Genomic DNA, 19148 nt, shown 5'->3' on the forward strand with positions numbered 1-19148 from the left:
GAGTGAGTGCCCGAACCGCGGCAGCTGCCCGGAGAGGGACCACCGACTCTCCACAACCCCTCCCTGCCACCAGCACACTTCCTGCTCTTCCTGCAGGGGTTATTCTCCCCGGATACTGCCTCTCTCTCCCTGTCCCTTCCCAGCTTGCACCCAGAATCCTCCCCCCCTCCCCCTTCCTCATCCTCCCGTCTTTGGGGCCACAAAATCCCACAGCTCAGCCTGTTTGGGCTCTGGGGACCTGGAATTGAGTGAACCCAGGCCGGTGGGAGGTCCCCTCCTTCATTTGACTGCCCGGAGCAAGGTAGGCCTTTGTCTGAGAGCTGCTTGGCCTGCAAGGGGACCTGAAAGTCTGCAGGAGGATCCATCGTTCTTTGGGCTCAGCCTGTTTGGGCTCTGGGGACCTGGAATTGAGTGCTCCCAGGCCGGTGGGAGGTCCCCTCCTTCATTTGACTGCCCTGAGCAAGGTAGGCCTTTGTCTGAGAGCTGCTTGGCCTGCAAGGGGACCTCACAGTCTGCAGAAGGATCCATCATTCTTTGGGGAAGAGATGGGCAGGCGCCAATGCAGGAGCTCCTCCAACAACATGAAAGGCAACATGACATCACCACAAGCCAGACATCCCGAAACAACAAGAATTGAACACCCTACCCCAGAAGATATAGAAGAAACCGACATTAAACAGTACTTTATAAAAATAATAGAGGACCTTAAACAGGAGGTAAAAAACTGCCATAAAGAAATGGAGATGACAAACAAAAAGGTAGACGAAATAAATAAATCTCTCAAAGATACCCAAGAAAAACAAGAAAAACAAGAAAAAGCAATCAAACAGGTAAGGGAAACAGTACAAGACCTGATAAATGAAATGGAGGTATTGAAGAAAACACAATCTGAGGGACGACTGGAAAGGGAAACTCTGAGTAAACGAACAGAAACTTCAGAGACAAGTATTTCCAACCGAATACAAGAGATGGAAGAAAGAATCTCGGACTCTGAAGATACTATAGAAGAAATAAACTCACAGATTAAAGAACTAAACAAATCTAACAAATTCTTAACACAAAACATTCAGGAAATCTGGGACACCATGAAAAGACCAAACCTAAGAATAATTGGGGTAGAAGAAGGAGAAGAATTACAACTCAAAGGCCCAGAAAACATATTCAACAAAATTATAGAAGAAAACTTCCCCAACCTAAAGAAGGATGTTCCTATGAAGGTACAAGAAGCCTACAGAACACCAAATAGACTGGATCAAAAGAAAGCATCCCCACGCCATATAATAATCAAAACACAAAACATACAGAATAAAGAACAGATATTAAGAGCTGCAAAGGAAAAAGGTCAAGTAACATATAAAGGGAAACCTATCAGAATTACACCTGATTTCTCAATGGAAACCATGAAAGCCAGAAGAGCTTGGATAGATGTGCTACAGACACTTAGGGAACATGGATGCAAGCCTAGACTATTATACCCAGCAAAGCTTGCATTCACCATTGATGGAGAAAACAAGATATTCCAGGACAAAAACAGATTTAAACAATACGCAGCCACAAATCCAGCCTTGCAGAAAGTAATAGAAGGAAAATCACAAACCAAGGAGTCCAACAACGCCGACAATAACTCAGGCATCTAGCGACCCTTCACCAGCACAACTAGAAGAAGGGAAACACACAAACTCTACTACTAAAAATGACTGAAGTTAACAACCACTGGTCATTAATATCACTTAATATCAATGGACTCAATTCACCTATAAAAAGGCACAGGCTAAGAGACTGGATACGAAAACAGAATCCAACATTTTGCTGTTTACAAGAAACACACCTCAACCACAAAGACAGGCACCTACTCAGAGTAAAGGGTTGGGAAAAGGTTTATCAAGCAAATGGCCCTAAGAAACAAGCGGGTGTGGCCATACTAATTTCCAACAAAGTTGACTTCAAACTAAAATCAATCAGAAGAGATGGAAAGGGACACTTTATACTCATAACAGGAAAAATCCTTCAGAATGAAGTCTCAATCCTGAATATCTATGCCCCTAATATAAAAGCTCCCACTTATGTAAAAGAAACACTTCTAGAACTCAAGGCAGCCATCAAACCACACACACTAATAGTTGGAGACTTCAACACTCCTCTCTCACCAATGGACAGGTCAATCAGACAGAAACCTAACAGAGAATTGAAAGACTTAATGGAGGTAATGAACCAAATGGACTTAACAGACATCTATAGAACATTTCACCCAAATAGGAAAGAATATACCTTCTTCTCTGCGGCTCATGGAACCTTTTCGAAAATTGACCATATACTTGGTAACAAAGCAAACTTCCACAGTTACAAAAAAATATTAGTAACCACCTGTGTCTTATCGGATCACCATGGATTAAAATTAGAATTCAACAACAATGCTACCCCCAGAAGGCCCACAAACTCATGGAAACTGAGCAGTCAACTACTGACCCACACCTGGGTCAAGGAAGAAATAAAGAAAGAAATTAAAGTCTTTCTTGAATTTAATGAAAACAAAGACACAACATACTCAAACCTATGGGACACAATGAAAGCAGTGCTAAGAGGAAAGTTCATAGCACTAAGTGCCCACTTAAAGAAAACGGAGAAAGCACTCATTGGTGACTTAACAGCACACCTGAAAGCTCTGGAAAAAAAAGAAGCAGACTCACCTAGGAGAAGTAGAAGACTGGAAATAATCAAACTGAGGGCAGAAATCAACAAAATAGAAACACAGAAAACAATCCAAAGAATCAATGAAACAAGAAGCTGGTTCTTGGAGAAAATCAACAAGATTGACAAACCCTTAGCCAATCTAATCAAACGGCAGAGGGAGAACACGCAAATTAACAAGATCAGAAATGAAAAGGGGGACATAACCACAGACACAGAGGAAATTCAGAAAATCATTAGATCTTACTACAAAAGCCTGTATGCCACAAAATTGGAAAATGTAAAAGAAATGGACAGTTTTTTAGATAAATACCATATACCAAAGTTAAACCAGGACCAGGTAAATGCTCTAAATCGTCCTGTTAGTCGCGAAGAATTAGAAACTGTTATCAGAAACCTCCCTACCAAAAAGAGCCCAGGACCAGATGGTTTCAATGCGGAATTCTACCAGAACTTCCAAGAAGACCTAATACCTATACTCCTTAAGGTATTTCATAATATAGAAACACAAGAGTCACTGCCAAATTCCTTCAATGAAGCTACAGTTACCCTGATACCTAAACCACACAAAGACTCAACCAAGAAAGAGAATTACAGGCCAATCTCACTCATGAACATGGACGCAAAAATTCTCAATAAAATACTGGCAAACCGAATCCAAGAACACATTAGAAAAATTATCCATTACGATCAAGTAGGCTTCATCCCAGAGATGCAGGGCTGGTTCAACATACGAAAATCTATTAATGTAATCCATCATATAAACAAACTGAAGGAAAAAAACCATATGGTCATCTCATTAGATGCTGAAAAAGCATTTGACAAAATTCAGCACCCTTTTATGATAAAGGTCTTGGAGAGATTAGGGATACAAGGGTCATTCCTAAATATAATAAAAGCTATTTACAGCAAACCGACAGCTAACATCAAATTAAACAGAGAGAAACTCAAGGCTATCCCACTAAATTCAGGAACACAACAAGGCTGTCCACTCTCTCCTTATCTCTTCAATATAGTGCTTGAAGTTCTAGCAATAGCAATAAGACAACATAAGGGAATCAAGGGGATCCAATTTGGAAAGGAAGAAGTTAAACTTTCATTATTTGCAGATGATATGATAGTATACATAAGCGACCCCAAAAACTCCACCAAAGAACTCCTACAGCTGATAAACTCCTTCAGTAACGTGGCAGGATACAAGATCAACTCCAAAAAATCAGTCGCCCTCCTATACACAAAGGATAAGGAAGCAGAGAGGGAAATCAGAGAAGTATCACCTTTCACAATAGCCACAAATAGCATAAGATATCTGGGAATATCGCTAACCAAGGAAGTGAAGGATTTATATGACAAGAACTTTAAGTCTTTGAAGAAAGAAATTGAAGAGGATACCAGAAAATGGAAGGATCTCCCCTGCTCGTGGATTGGGAGGATCAACATAGTAAAAATGGCAATTCTACCAAAAGCAATCTATAGATTCAATGCAATCCCAATCAAGGTCCCATTAAAATTCTTCACAGAGATTGAGAAGACAATAATCAACTTTATATGGAAAAACAAGAAACCCAGGATAGCCAAAAAAATCTTATACAATAAAGGTACTTCTGGAGGCATTACCATCCCTGACTTCAAACTCTATTACAGAGCTACAGTATTGAAAACGGCTTGGTATTGGCATAAGAACAGAGAAGTTGACCAATGGAATCGTATAGAAGACCCGGATCTTAAACCACAAACCTATGAACACCTGATTTTTGATAAAGGAGCCAAAAGTACACAATGGAAAAAAGAGGGCATCTTCAACAAATGGTGCTGGCATAACTGGATGTCAACCTGTAGAAGAATGAAAGTAGATCCATATCTATCACCATGCACAAAACTCAAGTCCAAATGGATTAAAGACCTCAATATTAATTTGAACACATTGAGATTGATAGAGGAGAAAGTGGGAAGTACTCTACAACAAATGGGCACAGGGAACCGTTTCCTATGCATAACCCCAGCTGCACAGACTTTAAGGGCAACATTGAATAAATGGGACCTCCTGAAGTTGAGCAGCTTCTGTAAAGCAAAGGACATTGTCACTAAGACACAAAGGCAGCCTACTGACTGGGAAAAGATCTTCACCAACCCTGCAACTGACAAAGGTCTGATCTCTAAAATATATAAGGAACTCAAGAGACTAGACGGTAAAATGCCAATTAACCCAATTAAAAAATGGGGCGATGAACTGAACAGAGAATTCTCAACAGAAGAAGTTCGAATGGCCAAAAGACACTTAAGGTCATGCTCAACCTCCCTAGCTATCAGGGAAATGCAAATCAAAACAACTTTGAGATATCATCTCACACCTGTCAGATTGGCTAAAATCCAAAACACCAATAATAACCTTTGCTGGAGAGGTTGTGGAGTAAGGGGCACACTCATCCATTGCTGGTGGGAATGCAAACTTGTGCAACCACTTTGGAAAGCAGTGTGGGCGGTTTCTCAGGAAATTCGGGATCAACCTACCCCAGGACCCAGCAATTCCACTATTGGGAATCTACCCAAGAGATGCCCAATCATACAACAAAAGCATATGCTCATCTATGTTCATAGCAGCATTATTTGTAATAGCCAGATCCTGGAGACAGCCTAGATGCCCTTCAGTGGAAGAATGGATGAAGAAACTGTGGAATATATACATGCTAGAATACTACTCAGCGGTAAAAAACAATGACATCTTGAATTTTGCAGGCAAATGGATGGAAATAGAAAACACTATTCTGAGTGAGGTAACCCAGACCCATAAAGATGAACATGGGATGTACTCACTCATATTCGGTTTCTAGCCATGATTATAGGACATCGAGCCTATAAGTTTGGGATCCTTGAGAAGATAATAAGAAGGTGAACTCCCAAAAAAGATATAGTAATCCTCCTGGATATTGGAAGTAGACACGATCGCCAGGCAAAATTGGGAACTTGAGGGTTGGGCAAGACTGGGCCAAGGGAAGATGGGGAGAGAAAAGTGTGAAGGGGAGAGCGGGGGGAGCTCGGAGGAATGGGGTGCTTGGGATATAGGAAGGGTGGATATGAGAGCAGGGAAGCATATATCTGAATTTAAGGAGCTACCTGAGGGCTGTCAAGAGACTTGACCCTAGAGGGGTTCCCAGGTTTCCAGGGAGACGCCCCCAGTTAGTTCCTTGGGCAGCTGAGGAGAGGGAGCCTGAAAAGGCCAGTTCCTATAGCCATACTGATGAATTTCTTGCATATCACCATAGAACCTCCACCTGACGATAGATGAAGAAAATGACAGAGCCCCACCTTGGAGCACCGGACTGAGCTCCCAAGGTCCTGATGAGGAGCAGAAGGAGAGAGAACATGAGAAAGAAAGTCAGGACCGTGAGGGAACCTCCAGCTGGCAACAGATGGGGAAGGTGACTGAGCCCCACATTGGAGCACTGGACTGAGCTCCCAAGGTCCCGATGAGGAGCAGAAGGAGCGAGAACATGAGGGAGAAAGTCAGGAACGAGAGGGGTGCGTTCACTCATGGAGACGGTGGGACAGAACTAATGGGAGATCACCAACTCCAGTTGGAATGGGACTGATGGATCATGCGACCAAACCCGTCTCTCTGAGTGTGGCCAACAGCGGGGGCTGACTGAGAAGCAAAGGACAATGGCTCTGGGCTCTGATTCTTCTTCATGGACGGGCTCTGTGGGAGCCTTCTCAGCTTGGTCGATCACCTTCCTGGACCTGGGGGGAGTTGGGAGGACCTTGGTCTTAGCATAGAGTGGGGGAACCCTGATGGCTCCTTGGCCTTGAGAGGGAGGGAGGGGAGGTATGGGTGGAGGGGAGGGGAGGGAAGGGGGAGAAGGAGGGGAGAGAAAGGGGAGAAGGAGGGGAGGGAGGGGGGAGGAGGAGGGAAGGAGATGGAAATTTTTAAATATAAAAAAAAATAAACCATGAAAAAAAAAAAAAAAAAAAAAAAAAAAAAAAAGAATACCTAGGAGTTAAATAAACTACGAACTACCACTTATATACAGCAAACCGAAGGATCTCCTTTCTCCACTTACAGCACACAGCAGTATTTTTATAAGAAAGGGAGTTGCATTAAACACAAACAAAAATATACAGAGAGAATGTACGAGAGAGTAGGGAGGGGGATTCACATAGGGAGGTAGAGAAAGAGCGGAAAGGGAGGAAAAGAAAGAAGGGCAGTGGAGAATAAGAAAAGAATATATAGCTCTAGGGAGCAAAGGTTTTTAAGACTTTCCAGCTGGGATTTGGCTTAGTGCAGTGCTTGCCCGAAATGCACAAGCCCTTACTTGTGACCGTTATTAGCATACAACTAACTAACTAGCTAGCTAGCTAAATAATTAAATTCTCATGAAGAAAAACTCAGGGTCAAATGGATTCACTAATGAATTCTACCAAATGCTTAATATTAATTAAACCAAAGTATTACTACCAATCTCTCCCAAAAAGTAGAAGGGAAGAGGGAACACTTTCTACCTTGAATTTTGTAGAAACAATGTTACCTACACAACCAAATCAAAGACATCCAAGAAAACTAAAGATTACTATTACTTATGAATAAAGTGAAAAAAAGTAAGACATTAGCAATAGAACCTGGCAACACTTTAAACATTATAAACGCCATAGAATTTTGAGTTTATTCAAGAATGCAAGGTTGGTTTTTAACGTCTGAAAATTAATTAGTATATTATGCTAACCAAATACAAAAGAAAAAACAACCTCACATGATCTCATATTTGTAGAAAATGTATCTGGTAAAATCTAGTGCCTTTCCATGACAACATCCAACAAATTTGGGACAGAAGGGAACAATCTCAGCTTGATAGCTTCTTTCAAACCAAGAGCTAACATCATAATTGATGATAAGAGACTAGATGCTCCCCTTCTAATGTCAGGAAAACAAGGCTTCTATCATTACCATCTTTATTCTGCCTTCTACTTGAGCACCAGCCATGGAACTCTGGAAACAGTAACAAATAAAAGCATCCTGATTGGAAAGAAGTAAAATATTCTATGTATAGATGATATAATCTTGTATTTTGAGAAGCCCAAGGAATCATATGAATATCTACCAGAAGTAATATGCCAGGGCTCAGATGGTAGAGTGCTAGCCTAGCATGCAAGGTGCCTTCGGTTCAATTCCTAGCATGTCACAGAACTGAATGTTGTGGGATATACTTGTAATTTCAGCACTCGAGACATGAAGTCAGGGGGAACAAAAAGTCAAAGCCATCCTCAGCTACACAGTAAGTTTCAGGCCAGTGTGAACTACATGAGAACTTGCTGTAAACAAACAAAAGAAAAGAATACATCAGTTTAGTAAGACTACAAGATACAAGATTACTGTACAAAAATCAATTGTAATGACTACTCTAAAATTGATATTAAGAAAATAACCCTATTTGCAACAAAGAGACTAAAGTATTAAGGGAGAAATTTAATTAAGCAAGAGTTGTATGCTGAAAACTATATAACAGCATTGAAAGAAATTAAAAAGTACCAGCATAAATGGAAATTAGTTATGTTATTAAAAATCAGTCACATTATTAAAATGACTAATTTTATGCAGCCTATTTAAGCTCATGGATCAGAGACTTTAATATTGCTAAGATGGAAATACTTCCCAAATTGACCTACAGATTGAATGCAATCCCTATGAAAATCTCAGTTGGATTTCTTGCAGAACTGATGTGGGGACCCTAGAATTCAGATGAAAACATAAGTGGCTTAGGAACAGTCAAAAATAGTCTTAGGTTATTACAAAATTATAGTAAGATAGTGTAGTACCTAGTATAAGAGCAAAGATACAGAAGAATGGAATTGGCTTGAGGGGCCAGAAAGAAACCTTTATATTAACGGGTCAGTTAATACTGACAAAAGTTGTCCAAACAATTCAATGGAGGAAAATGCAAACAGGGTTGTGACAAGTGAATACACATATGCAAAAAAAAAACAAAACCAAAAATTAAAGTTGGACCCCTGTTTCACACTAAAGATAAACTAAAATGTATAAAAAGATCTAAATGTAAAAGCTAAAACTATAAAACTCTACATTATTCTTTGCTGGGAATCAAACGCGGGGTCTCAAGCATGCTCTAACACTGAGCTATATTCTTATTCCAGAAATATGACAAATTTGACAATAGAAATAAATGGTTGCGTTCTTGGGCAATGGTTAGTTCTAACACCTAATATAAAACAAGATAACAAAAACAGTGTGGTAAAAGAGAAAATTAAAAAAAAAACATATGCTTCAAAGTACATCTTTGAGAAAGTAAAAAGAAAATGCCAAGCATGGTGACACATGCCTGCAAACCTGGTACTCTGGAGGCTGAGGATAGATTGTTACATAGCAAGACCTTGGATAGACACCTGAGGAAGAGGAGGGAGAAAGGGCAGAAGAAAGAGAGAGATCAGAAGGAGATCAGAAGGAAGAAGGGAGGGAGGAGAAAAACACACAGAGTAGGGGAACATGTGTCCAAACTACATATCTGGGAAGAAACCTGCATCTAGAATATATTAAAAAAAAAACTCTTTTAAGAATATTTAAAAATGGGCAAGGGATGATATACAAATGGCCAATACACACATGAAAAATGTCTAACATCAATACTCATTAGATAATGATATAATAAAACCCTTATACTTCATAACTACTAGGATCGTTATAATAAAAACGACAGTCATAAAATTCACAGGTCAGTCATGGTGGGATGTGGAGGAATTTGGATGATCATACGTTGCTAGTAGGCATCCAAGAGAGAATAGCTACTCTGGAGAGCAGCCTGGGAGTTTCTCAAAGAGTAAAACAGAGTCTTCACATGAGCCAGCACGTGCGCTCCTACAGGGATAGCCACTGGAAATAAACATGTCGACACAGAGACCAGAACATGTGCTTATACTGTATTATTCCTAACAGCCCCAAAGTGGAAACAATGCAAATGCCTACCACCTACTGAATGGGCAAACAAGATGTGGCACAGCTTTACAATTGAAAGAAGCTTCCCACTTCTCCCATACTGGGTTACTTGTTCCTCTCTCTCGTGTTGGAGCACAAACCCAGGGTCTCATACGTGCTAAGATACTCTGCTGCTGAGTTACATCTCCTCGCCCATCTTTAAACACTCCGCCTCTAGGGAGTGTTTAAGTCTACTACCCCCTCCCAAAATCACTGACCCTTGTGTATGTTTTTCTCTAAGCATATATACATATAAATACATACACACACATACATACATACATACATACATACATACATACATACATACATACATATTATTCCTCTCAAGTCACAGTCTGAAATCCCTACTGGGTTGCACACTAGTGGCAAGGACTATGTCTTATTTTTACATATGGGTCTAAGCAAGAATCTGGCTAAGAATGAGTGGCTAGGTCAGTAGAGAGATAGATGCAGATAGGAAACATCACTCAATTTTTATGTAAGTCCTAGGAAAGGTTTTATGGGCTGTCATTTTCTACCCATCTCTCCAAATAAGGAAAACCAGCAATAACTGATGATATGAGTAGCGCTGAGAGTTCCAGAAGTACCTGTTTTTTTTCCTCTAAAGATTATCTGAGGATTAGGGAAGTAAGGCAAGGTGCATACAGTTCTTTAGTGCTTATTCGAGAGGTGGAAGAGGGCTGAGTGGGCAGTTTGGTGCTACTTTCAGAATAAAGTTCAGACTTCCTACAAGCTGGTCAAGGTTCTTTGTCTTATCTATCACTATTTCTCAGCTACTCTTCAACATGAATTACTCCTGTTATTGTACCTTAGAGCTGGAGTTGCAGATGACTGTGAACTGCCATGTTTGTTGGAGACCAAACCTAGGTTCTCTGAGAGCAGCAATGTTCTTAACTGCTGCATTTTTTCTGTTCTCTTAAGAGGTTTCCCCCCTCTCTCTAATATTTATTTTTAATTATATGGTGTGTGTACGTGAGCGTAGTGTCTGCAGAGGTCAGAGACATCAGATCCCTCTTGGAGCAGAAATTACAGGTGGTTGTGAGTCACCTGATGTGGTGCTGGAAACTGAACTCAGGTCCTCTGTAAGAACAATACATATTTTAAACCATTGAGCCATTCTAGAACCCCTATTTTTATATCTTTGCCTTAGCAAAAAAAAGTATTCTGTCTTCGGCCCAGCTCAAACTTTCAACTGACACCTTCCTACTCTCTGCTCTCTACCTCAGAATGGAAGCAAAGCCATCACTCCCTCCTGTATTCTCTGAGCTCTATTACATCGTTGTCAGTGTTTTAATACATCCTTTCTGAATCTTGTGTGGCATAAGACAAACAGAATCTGCACAGTAAATGGCTGCTGAATTGAAGGGCAGAAAACCAACAGAACTGATCATTTATCCCAAATGGAGACAGCCAAAGTGGTAGGATATAAAATAGTTCCAGGCCTCTCTCCTCCAATAGCAGCACAGGATCTCATGGGCGATATGGGGATTTTCAAAAGAGAATCAGGAACTCAGCCACTCTAAATGAAACCAGGAGCATTCCACAGTCCCCGCAAGTAGGTCAAGCTATCTTCTATCTCAAAGCGCTTCATGTTTTTGTGCTTTATTTCCTCTCACAAAGGGTGGGGGGGGCAAATTCCAATCATTTAGGTCAATGTCCTCAAAGTTTGATATCTTAGTTGCTTTTATTTTAAATGTTTAATCCTGTACATTCCTGTGAAGTCTCCAGGACCCAGACACCAAAGCTCAGTTTTCAGCAGCAGACAGAACACCACATACTCTACATTTTTGCGGCATACCAGCTTTCTAAATGGAAGGGGTAAAAAAAAAGATCGATTCTAAATCTTGCCTTGCTATAGCTAAAACGGTCCTCTGGACAATGTTTGACTAAACCAAACTCAAACCTTCCTTTCTTCTTCTCCAGCCTCTCTACACTCCAGCAGTAAAACCTCCCTACCTAAGTGTGCCTTCAGACGGGCAGATAAAGAAAGTCCTGTGTCATGTCATGTCTGCAAAGCAAATGATGAAAACCCAACAGAAAGGGAAACTAATTCACTAGGCATAAAAATGATTGATATAAGGTTCTTATAATTTACAAGATTGATATAGGTACACAAGAAATAAGGTATCTCTAAATATTTTAAAAGATTGCATAACAAAAACTTAAAATAGTAATTACATCATTATAGTGATAGAAATATGAAATACACATTAAAAGCAAACCACAATAAATGTTTGCTTGTGAACTGGTAGCGTTAACACCATAGGGCCCTAAATAATGACACATTTAAATAGGAGTTGCCCTTTGGCCACAAGTCGCTCCTCTAACAAGATAGGAAGTCATGGTTTCCTGACCCATCTCTCTGCCTCCAGTTATCCCACACACAGCTCCAGGGATGAGTGTGCGTCTTCTGAACAGCCTACAGTGGCTCTCTTAGTAAAAGCTGTAGTGTTTGTGCCCTCTCAAAAGACACTTTCACAAACCTCTCAGTACACAGTAGTTAGGACGTGAAGGAGGGAAGCCTCATGTCTTTCTCTCCAAAAGAGCAGGTCTCTGAAGGCTATGCTAGTGTTCCCAGCACTTTACCTGGAACTAGAGCCAGCTGGTATTAAACAGCTGATTGCTAACCGGTAGGATTAAAGTCCCAATTAAGAGACCATATCTCAGGGTTGAAGGGGAGAGGAAAGGCAGGGAGGGGAGCAGAGAAAAATGTAGAGCTCAATAAAAATCAAAAAAAAAGAAGTGCAAAAAAAGAACATATCTCCCTATTTAAAGTATATTTTCAGTTTTCATTTCTAATCTATCCCCCATATCAAGGTAGGTAATATACATGAGAATGGGAAGAGAAAAGAACAAAGAGACAGTCATGTCCAAACACGGAAATACACACTGCACGTTACAGAACACCAGCACTGTTCACCAGCTTTGACAAATGAATAGAGCCTTGCGTTGGTCGAGGCCAGCGCTGTTCCCAAGCAGCAGGCTTCCGAGTCAGGAGGAAAGGACCTCATCTGCCAAGCACAGCAAAACGTAAGCAACAACTGGCAAGCCACGGGGTACAACAACTTCATGTAGAACAGTAAACCTGGCTGAGCTCCAGCCACTTGCATGCATCCTCAAATAGACAGACAGCTTTAAAGAATGCCAGCAGCGGAGCAGCTGACAGCCCACTGTTCACACGGCCTCCGCAGAAAACCTTCCTCAAGCCACAGGTCATTTATTTAGGGGTAAGTTATCTACATAATTTGAATGCTGTACTCTTTTTAACTAATTCTCAGATATGGTAAACTATTTTAAAATATGAATGCAAGTAACTTAGGAACAAAAATACATGATTTCTTTTAATAGAAATAATTACAAAGGGATATAACAAATGCTCAAACAAATGTTCAAAACTGTCAACTTCAGCTTTTTTTTAGTTCCAGATAATCTTAACTGCAATTCTTTTAAAAAATAGTTTATTGCATTTATTCATTCATTAATTAATTTATTTATTTGTTGTGAGCATGCGCACACACATATGCACAAGTTTGGGGCTCAGATGACAACTTTGGATAGCTGGTTCTCTCCTTCCACCATGGCAGATCCAGGGATTTAACTCAGGTTGTCTGGTTTGGTGGCAAGTGCCTTAATCTGATAAATCAGTCCTTAACTGCAATACTTTAATCTTTGGTTCAAATAATTAACACTATAGTGTATGGGATGATACCTGCTCAATAACTTTACCGAGTAAATATGCATTGAAGGTACTCTTCAGAATGCCTTAGGAGCTGGCATTTTGAATGGCACACACTATAACCACAACATCAAGACCAGCAATATAAAGAATGCCATTCTTTTATGGTTAGCTACCCTTACTTTTAACACTGACAGCAATGTACTGCAGGCAGAATGCTTTTAGATGTTTTGTGTTGATGTTTGAAGGGTTCAGCTTTAAGGATTTGCTCTATGTGACTAAGATGAGTAATGTGGATAGGTTCTTATGGAGATCCTTAGGAAAAGAAGGCAAAATTCATATAGCTCCTTAGTTAGGAAACTTATGCAAGTCCAATAGTAGAAAGAAACAAACCAGATTAATAGAGCATATAAACTATGACTTGAAAATCTCTTACATGAACTTTCTTGTGAACAGTCAGACTTCTTTCATCTAGGAATCTTCAAAAGTCAAACACCGCAGTCATTTTTAGCTCATTTATTCAAACACATTCTTAGCCCTTCCTGTGTGTTTTAGATAATGTGCTAGGCTGTAGGGATACAGAAAGAGGAGCAGCCAAAAAATATGTGGAGTAAAGGAAGACTTGATTGAGCATTTAAAAAAGCAATATATAGAGTACTTAGTTACAAAGTGAACAAAGAAGACCTAAAGTTATCAGCTGGGTTTCAACAGAATAGAACTTCTTACACACTTCTGATACTAGCAAGATAATAGTCAGACACGCCCACATAAAAGACAACCAGTTATCCTTCTTCAAGACATTTCAAGACACAAGAAACAGGAAAATGTCTAAGGTTTAATAAAAATAGGAATTCTGTTACTTTTTTGGGAAATAGTTTTGTGTGCAGACATGCCGTCAAATCCACTGGTGAAGGCCAGCTCATCCTGAGATCCATGTGATCACCATGCAGAGTGACGTGCTACTTTATTCCTGAGACAGGGTATCTCACAAACCTGGGGCGACGCTGATAGCCAGCAAGCTCCAGCAAGCTTCCTGTCCCTATCCCAATAGAACTGGGGCTACTTTCGAGGTCTGTGAAGAATTGTGTTGGGATTTCGATGGGCAATGCATTGAATCTGTACATTGCTTTTGGTAAGATTGACATTTTTATTATGTTGATCCTACCTATCCAAGAGCATGGGAGAACTTTCCATTTTCCATCTTGCCATACAGGTCTTTGGTTAGTGTTACCCCAGATATTTTATGTTATTTGTGGTTATTTTAAAGAGTGATATTTCTCTGAGGTCTTTCTCAGCCCTCTTAGCATTGGTATATAGGAGGGCTACTGATTTTTTGAGTTGAGTGCAAACTTGTACTTGGAAATCAGTATGGCATTTTTTCAGAAAATTGGGACTCAATCCATCTCAAGACCCAGCAATATCACTTTTGGGCATATACCCAAAGGATGCACACTCATACCACAAGGACATTTGCTCAACTGTGTTCATAGCAGCATTATTCATAATAGCCAGAACCTGGAAACAACCTAGATGTCCCTCAACCAAAGAATGGATAAAGAAAATATGGTACATTTACACAATGCAGTACTACTCAGCAGTAAAAAAAACAATGACATCTTGAAATTTGCTTGCAAATGGTTGGAACTAGAAAAAAGACATCTTGAGTGAAGTATCCCAGATGCAGAAAGACAAACACAGTATGTACTCACTCCTAAGTAGAGATTAGACATAAAGCAAAGGATAAGGAGCCTATAGGTCATGACCCCAGAGAAGCTAGGTAACAAGAACCCTAACAGAGACATACATGGATCTCCCTAGGGAAATAGACAAGATCTCCAAGAAAAATTGGAAGTGTCAGGGGTTGGTGGTGGAAGGGGAGGAGGAACAGGGGAGGGAGAGAGGAGGAGAACACGAGGGAACTGGAAGGGCAGAGAGGAAGAACAAGCAAAGAGATATCATAAAGGGAGCCATTATGGAGCTAGCAAAAAACCTGGCACTAGAGAAATCCCCAGGAATCCACAAGGATGACCCCAGCTAAGACCCTAAGCAATAGTGGAGAGGGTGCCTGAATTGGCCTTCCCCTGTAATCAGATTGATGAATATCTTAATTGACATCATGGAATCTTCATCCAGCAACTGATGGAGGCAGATGCAGAGATATACAGCTAAGCACTGGACCGAGCACCCAGAGTTCAGTCAAAGAGAGGGAGGAGCAATAATACGAGCAAAGGGGTCAAGACCATGATGGGGACACCCACAGAAACACCTGACTTGGGCTAGTAGTGGAAACTAGGATGAAACTAGGCCCTCTGAATGTGGGTGAAAATTGTGAGGCTAGGCAGTCTGTGGGGCCACTGACAGTGGACCAGGACTTATCTCTAGTGCCTGAACTGGCTTTTTTGAAGCCCATTCTCGTTGGAGGGATACCTTGCTCAGCCTAGATATAGTGGGGAGGGCCTTCGTCCTGCCTCAAAGTGTCAGACTTTGTTGACTCCCTGTGGGAAGCCTTACCCTTTCTTAGGAGTTAAAGAGGGGTGGGGGTGCAGGGAAGATGAGGGGAGCGGGAAGAGGGGAGGGAGTGGGAACTGGGATTGGTATGTAAAATGAGAAAAGATTGTTTTTCTAAAAAACGACCTGGGGCGACAGGCATGTGTGGCCCAACTTGTTTCTTATGTGGGCACTGGGGATTTAAACTAGGGTCAACGTTAGCACAGCCAGTGCTCTTGCCCACTTAGCTATCTTCCCTGCTCCCCTTCCCGGATTTGTTTGTAAGATATGGTCCCATGTTTCCCAGACTGGCCTTGAATTACTGATCTCCTGTCTATTCCCCAAGTGCCAGGATTACAGGTGTGGGTCACCACGTCCAGCTCAACGGTACCATTAAAAATAAAAAAGTTACTGGAGCTTTAAATCACAAAAAATTACCCACAGGGGAAGTTTAAAACTGCAAGGAGATGATTTGCTGAATGTCTTTAAAAACAAAAAGAGCTCCAAATGCCACCGACACACTTGTTACACCAGGGAAAGAGCAAGAAACCCAAATCCTCAGCTTCTAGAACTGACTGAACCAACCTTAACTATTATTCTTCCAAGGCAGAAAAAGTAAGCACGTATCAAACCACACAAACCACACAAAGACAAGCACAGTCACATAAGCACTTAAAGAAGGGTGGAAGCTAGTTATTTTTCTAGTTCTAACTTGGTTTTGGATTTTTCACTTTTCAGCACTTGATAAGGGTACTTGACAGTTAAAGTCGAAAACCCACCAGAAGCTCAACGGCTTCAGAGTGACTGGTGACCGTGCTAAGTCCAATGCGATGATCGGAGTTGGGTCTGCTTAGTTTTGGTGTGCAATGTTTTTTACTTGCAAGCTTTTTTCTTTTCTTTCTCTAAATAAAAATAAGAACAACAAAAATCCCAAAGGAAGACTGGATAACATAGACATCATATCCTTATGACAAAGGAAAGAAATTCATCCGTTTTCCTCCTCCTCCTAGTGCTGGACACTGAACCAGGGCCTTATGATTCCAGGCAAGAGCTCGGCCACTGAGCTAAACTCAACGGAAAGCAATCTTTCTCAGAGGACATCTTGAATTTTTAGAGTCTAGGCAACTGTAATTTTTAAAAAAATATTTATTTATTATGTATACAGTGTTCTGTCTGTGTGTATGCCTGCAGGCCAGAAGAGGGCACCAGACCTCACTACAGATGGTTGTGAGACACCATGTGGTTGCTGGGAATTGAACTCAGGACCTTTGGAAGAGCAGGCAATGTTCTTAACCGCTGAGCCATCTCTTCAGCCCCCGCAACTGTAATTTTTTAAAGTCTTAAATTTTGCATCTGAAAGTTGATGACTCAAATGTCCCAACCTTGCCAGGCAGTGAGTAGTGCCTCACACCTTTAATCGTAGGTGGCAGAGGCAGGTAGACCTCTGAGTTTGGGTCAGCTTGGTCTACAGAGCGAATTCCAGGACAGCCAGGGCTACACAGAGAAATCCTGCTTAAAAAAAGAAAGAAAGAAAAGAAACGAAAAGAAAACAAACAAACCCAACTGAAGTCCCAGCCCTCCAGTGCTTTACAAGAATTTAATGACTGAGGGTATTAGAGTCATGAGTACCTACGGCTCTCTGGGCTCTAACTTGGTCCAACCTCCCCTTCCTTCCTTTCCTCATCTAACAATGGGGGAAAATAATAAAACTTAAAGTTGGTGTGTGTGTGTGTGTGTGTGTGTGTATGTTTTAAATAAAGGGGCTGGAGGGATAGTGGCTCATTGGTTAAAAGCACTGGCTGTTCTTGGGGACCTGGATTCAATTCCCAACACCCACATGGCAGTTCAAAACTATTTGTAACTATAGTTCCAGGGGATCTGACACCCTTACATAGGCATGAATGTAGACAAAATAGCAATGCAAATAAAATAAAAATATTTTTAAAAATGAGATTTTGTTGTTGTTGTTGTTGTTTCTGTGGTAGGGTCTCATGTAGAGCAGCCTGGCCTCAAGCTTACTCTACCCTGTAGGTGAGGATGATACTGAAGTCCTGATCTTTCTACCTCTACTTACCAAGTGCTGAGATTAAGGCATGTGCCACCATGCCTCACTCTTTCTTTCTCTTTTTGAGACAGTCTTATAAAGCCCAGGTTAGTCTCAAAGTCACAGTTCTCCTGGCTGAGGCCCGCAAGTGCTGGATTATGGGTGTAAGCTACCACACCCAGTTGGTAATGGAAAACTTTAAGAAGTGATGCTGTATGCTATCAATTCCTAAAAACTGTGATACAGTATACTGAGGCTGTCATAAGAGAAATTTTGGAATAGCAAAAATATCTTCAATATGTAATTCCTGATATGCTATTTTAGAGCTCAAAGTAAGTAAAAACTTCATCTTAATATGTACTCCTGAAATGTAAAAGAATGAGAAAAGTCTAAAAAGCCACTCAACAATAATATCTACTGGAACTGAAGTTAGAAGTCTTTTCCGTGTAGAATATACTTTCAGCTACTTGAGGGCTGTTCTGACTGAGTCTCCCAAGAGGAGATGAGAGCATTTCTCCTATGGTATTGCTTCAAGCTTTTGGACTTGTTAATTAAGAAACCTATCATTTTCAATTTTCAAGTATACTAGCTGATGCTGGTATCCTTTTCCCTTAAAACAACACAATGGAGGAAAAGGAAGAGGGATGAGAAACAAGGTCCTTGGGAGACAAACTCCAGTGGTTTCCAACCAGGGTGAGCGGTCCGTTAGAACCCCGCGGGCACACTGCACCGCAGACGGTTCATCTGCTCACCTCTTCTTATCCGCAGGACATAGGCACGAAAACAAAAACAGAACCCTAGAAAACTTATTCTGCTCCAGGCTTTCCTTTTCAGAAGGAAAGAAACTCAAGGGAGGGGGAAAATTCAGAAGTCACTGGGAATTCCAGAAAGACCGCGAGGAAAGAGAACTGAGGAAGTTTTGTAACAATTCTGAAGCAATTCTGCGTGACCCCCGTTGCACACTCTCCACTACAGTAGGCCTGCTGCACATCTCAGCCTCTGCCAACACCTCCAATGGCAGCACTCATACTTCTAGTCAGAGATTCTGTTCTTCACCTTATCCTACCTAAAACACCCCCGCCCCATGTGTCCACTGTCCTCGCTCCCTATCTTAACTGAGCTCCTTTTCTCCTCCTCTTAGGTCGTCCTGCAGTTAGAGTACCTGTTCCCAAATACTACAGCCTATGTGTACTCATTTTAAATCACGAATGCCATCTGTCTTCTTGAAGCCCTTGGATGGGTCGCCATCACATATAACAAAAGGTCTGAGA

General features: G+C 41.0%; 1 protein-coding gene across 2 annotated transcripts in view; it reads right to left on the reverse strand.

The window, feature by feature from the left end:
- Window positions 1-19148, reverse strand: part of Peak1 (pseudopodium enriched atypical kinase 1) — a 218971-nt gene that overhangs the window by 28995 nt on the left and 170828 nt on the right. The gene's annotated exons all lie outside the window — the stretch shown is intronic.

This window comes from Arvicola amphibius, chromosome 3, assembly GCF_903992535.2.
Source record: "Arvicola amphibius chromosome 3, mArvAmp1.2, whole genome shotgun sequence".
Classification (NCBI taxonomy): domain Eukaryota; kingdom Metazoa; phylum Chordata; class Mammalia; order Rodentia; family Cricetidae; genus Arvicola; species Arvicola amphibius.